Here is a 4375-nt window from a genome sequence, read left to right as displayed (position 1 = left end):
TAATAAAATTAAAGTTGTGTTTATGTTTATAAACTTTGTTGCCTTTCTCTATAGACAATTTGCTCAAAAATTAAAAAAGTACGAAGTGATAATGACATTGAATTTAATTGTTTGCATGATTTTTTTTCTGAAGAATGAAATTGTGTTTCGCCATCTTGTGCGATTACACCACACATAAAAAAGAAGAAGATGAGAATGTGAAAAGAAAACATTAACATGTTATGTTATGAGTATGGCATGAACACTCAAATTTTAAAATTACTTATCAATACAATTTTTAGGTGAATGTGTATTAACTGCATGTTATTTAATTAATGGCACACAATCTAATGTGCTTAATTGTCTAACATCTTATAAAAAAATATTTGTTAAATTACATAAATTTAATAACATTAAAGTTTTTGAGTGCTTATGTTATGCAAATCATCAATCTGATTTTCATTTTTCTATTGCAAAATTCTTAAACGCGGGATTAATAAAATCGGATGAGCTTGCAATTAATTAATGAATAAAAATTAAATCAAATGAATAAATGAATAAATGAATAATTCTGTGTTGAAGCCTAACATTTCGTACATCTTTAAAAGGCGTTTAAACTGTGTTTATCTTTTACTCTAAATAGTGTGAAGTGTTGAATGTATTTATTACTATGCATCGGGTGAAGAAAACTTCCATCAATTTTCTAAGTTAATGCTTTGAATGATCGGTTAAATCACCCACGAAACAGTCTCTTCATTTCTTTTCGAAAAAAGTTGTAAGAAGTAAGAATACTAATACTTATAAAAATTCATTTGATGTATTATTATATAAATTATGGTTTACAGTTAATTTAAAACATACGATGAAGATTATAATTATTCTGAAAAATTCATTGATGTATAATAATATCGGTTAATAATCTAACTGCAATAATATAAAAACCAAAGAAGATAAATGGTGATAGGAAAAGTAAATAGAAAAAATGTAAAATGAAAAGTAGGGTAATGATAAGACTAGGAGAGGCAGCTACGCTAGCAGAGTGTTTATGAGTGTTAAGAGGGAAATCCTCTTACCTTATCATTGTGTTTCAAATGCATTAAAAAGAAAAACTCTTCCTCTGCTCAGCTTTCGGAACAACCAATCCTTTACACCTTTTTCTGTATGCTCTAGTTTCCTTCCTCTTATTTTCCGTTAGAGTCCCACACCGTATACTTTCACTAGAGGTTTAGTGTTTATATAGATACAGACTGCATCCAAGCTTGTCCCTTCGGGGACATCCGATAAAATTGGAACGATACAGAGAAGATTAGCATGGCCCCTGCGCAAGGATGACACGCACAAATCGAGAAATGGTCCAAATTTTTTTTCCATCTCTTCCGTGTTCGTTTTTATGGAGGTTCAGGTTAGTTTCTTTCAAGTTTTTTATAGATGAAGTATTTTTAGTTTGAAGTTTATCATTGTTGGTAATGCATAGTAATCACAAGTTCTCAACTGGTAAATGTTGAGATTACATCCCCAACTGGTGGTTTAAATGCTTTTACAGGGAGTTCATGATGATTCTAGTATTCAGAGACACTGTTTCACACTGACCCCAACAACCACTACCAGCTCAGAGACAACACCTTGTTTGGCACTATGCAAAATCTTTCTTGACCAAACCTTCCAAAGCCCCCGACTTCCCCCCACCCCCCCCCCCCCCCCGAAGCTACACGTTCACAATGACAACAGCAAATATAGTCCCACATCGAAAGACTTTTGGAAAGAAAGTACGTTTATAAAGCAAAACCAAACAACTTTGGCCACGACCTTACTTGAACAGGATCTGTTCTATAGGCTCGTACATCTGTATCCTTAAGTTCTAAGGAGACAGGAACTGCAGTCTGGTGGATGAAACTTGGCCCTGTGATCAGAGCGTGATTAACGGTAGGATGGTGGGCTTTGTTTGTGGACAAGACTTCATCTTCCACCGTAGAGGATCGTTCCCAGTCTTTACGACTTGGGATGGTTGCAGGGTTATCTGACAGACTCCATTTTAACATTTGTTTTTAATTAATTGCTTATATTTTTCTATTTTGTTCTCAATTACTTGTCTAATGATATAAGTCAGTGAATTCTCCTTTCTGCATATGTAAAATGATGCAAAATAATATTATGAATTTTTTTTATGACAAAGAACTTCCCTTGGTATGGAATGTGTTTGTTTTCACTTTTACACTTTCATATTTGTATTTAGTATTTTAAAATTTTAATTAAATTGAAAATAAAGTATAATAATTTATTTACTAAATCTATATTTAATTGTTAACTGAAATAAAGTATTTAAATTTTGTTAAATTTATCACATGTTATAATTTGTATCTCATAAAATTAACACATAGCGTTAAAACGGAAAACCACTACATGTAATAATAGTGTGGTATAAGCCAAAGTATGTTTGTGAAGAGTTATGCTATATAAGTCATTAAATCTATGCTAAATTGAAGGGTTGTGCTATAAAACTTTACACTTTTGTTTAATTCTTGTACCCAACTTCTTTCATTTCACAATGGCATTTTTTCTTCACCTTTTTAGTACTTTTTTATTTTTTCCAATTAATATTATGTGAAAGGGCAAAATGTTGAAATGAAACTTTGACACCTCATGAACACATGAATGAAATTGGTGTTGCCTTCCTTTTAGTTTGTTTTCCTGTTAAATGAACAACAGTTTTAATTGAAGGGACATACAACTTGATTATCATATATTTTATAAGATTCAGGAAATTAATTTTTGAGGCATTTTGACCCTTTTTCACATTTATGCATAAGACAATAATTGTACATAATTATTTGCGCCTGAAAGTATAAAACTAATTAAAGAAACATAAGTAGGAAATGGTATAGGAAAATAATTTACTTAACTATTTGTTGAAGAAATGATAAATCTAACTAAAGAAAGTGTATGATGTTCTAAAAAATATAAGAGTCGTTCAAAGTAAATGGTTTGACTTCTAAAAGTAATAGAGAAATTGTTAAATAAATTATTATTTTTTTATGAAAATGTTTTACCTTTTATTATATTATTGTTAATTTTTAGTAGATAACAAAATGGATCATGACGGGTTAATCTGTCCAAATGGATCGAGACAGAGGTTTAATGAAATAATATTTAGTTAAATAATATATAAGCTATTTAACAAAATGTTAGTCCAATGATTTAAGTCTATCCAACATAACTCTTATCGTAAGTTGAACAGAGTCACTTTACCTTACTCATTTTAGTGAGTTGCTGCTCTATTGAGACTTCTACATTTTATGAGTTAACTCCTTTGTAAATATACTAATAGATAAATAAATTTTCCACCCAATTTTCTGTGATATTATTATGGGTATCTTTATGTAATATGATTATGGGTAACAAATTAAAAATAAGAATTTAGAAAAACTATATGAAATTTTTTTATAATAAATTTATGCAAAAAAAAACTTTAATTTATATGAAAAATTAAGTGTTAAGTATGCTTTTAGTCATTGTGCTAACATGTGAAATTGGAATTTGTTTCTTCCTCAAAATTTATATAAAATTTGTCCTCAAACGAAGTTAACTTTTAGGTGACATCTTTAATGATCATGTTGTTGACTGGACTGACATGTCAGAATGCGAGACAACCACGTAATTGACACGTGTAATTTGAAAAAAAAAATTGTTTTATATTTCTCTTTTTTTTTTTATATTTTTCTTTTAGATTTAGAGGATGTATTTCATGTATTACTAAAATATAAGGATAAATTTTATATGAACTTTAAGGGAGAAAGACGAATTACAATTTTATATATAAAAATATATCAAGTAAAAATATACTTAACATAAACTAATTTATTGATTACTATGTTATATAAATGGTAAATGATAAGACTTATATAAATTAATATTGAGACAAAAATAATTTATTTTACAATTAAGAAAAAAATTCAATTATGTTTGAAATTTTAAAATTTTTCTAAAATTAATATAAATTGGTTGAATAAAGTATTTATTAAAATATTAAGTATTTTCTAAATTTAAGAAAACTAAAACTTATTATAAATTAATATATTATTCAATAAATGTAGATTAAATTATTTTAAAAATTATTTGTACATTATATATTCACTAAGTGAATTTTAGTGAGTTCATCACAATTTTTGTAATATATTAATTAGGCTTAATTACATTTTGAATTCTAATAAATTTGAAAATTATTAATTGAGTCTTTATAGATAAGTGAAAATAAATTTAAAAATTATTAATTGAGTCTTTATAGATAAGTGACAGTTAATTTTGTAATGTGACAATTATCGTCACATCATATTTTGTTACAAAAGATCTGATGATGAAATCCTTTTCAAATATTAAATTAAACAAAAATTATTTTTAA

The 4375-nt window shown here is 27.5% G+C and overlaps 1 long non-coding RNA gene and 2 other non-coding genes across 3 annotated transcripts; all 3 read left to right on the top strand.

Moving 5' to 3' along the window:
- Positions 1–1038: 1038 nt before the first annotated feature.
- Positions 1039–2015, top strand: LOC114163219. Its single transcript, XR_003599389.1, has 2 exons — positions 1039–1381; positions 1523–2015. It is a non-coding gene; the product is annotated as an uncharacterized LOC114163219 (long non-coding RNA).
- On the top strand, positions 1241–1343 carry LOC114165523. Its single transcript, XR_003599726.1, has one exon. It is a non-coding gene; the product is annotated as a U6 spliceosomal RNA (small nuclear RNA).
- Positions 1781–2006, top strand: LOC114165451. The gene has a single exon (XR_003599711.1). It is a non-coding gene; the product is annotated as a small nucleolar RNA U3 (small nucleolar RNA).
- Positions 2016–4375: the final 2360 nt, after the last annotated feature.

This window comes from Vigna unguiculata, chromosome 1 (assembly GCF_004118075.2).
Source record: "Vigna unguiculata cultivar IT97K-499-35 chromosome 1, ASM411807v1, whole genome shotgun sequence".
Taxonomy (NCBI): domain Eukaryota; kingdom Viridiplantae; phylum Streptophyta; class Magnoliopsida; order Fabales; family Fabaceae; genus Vigna; species Vigna unguiculata.
The sequence above is the reverse complement of the archived record's forward strand: the minus strand, read 5'-3'. Positions and strand labels throughout refer to the sequence as shown.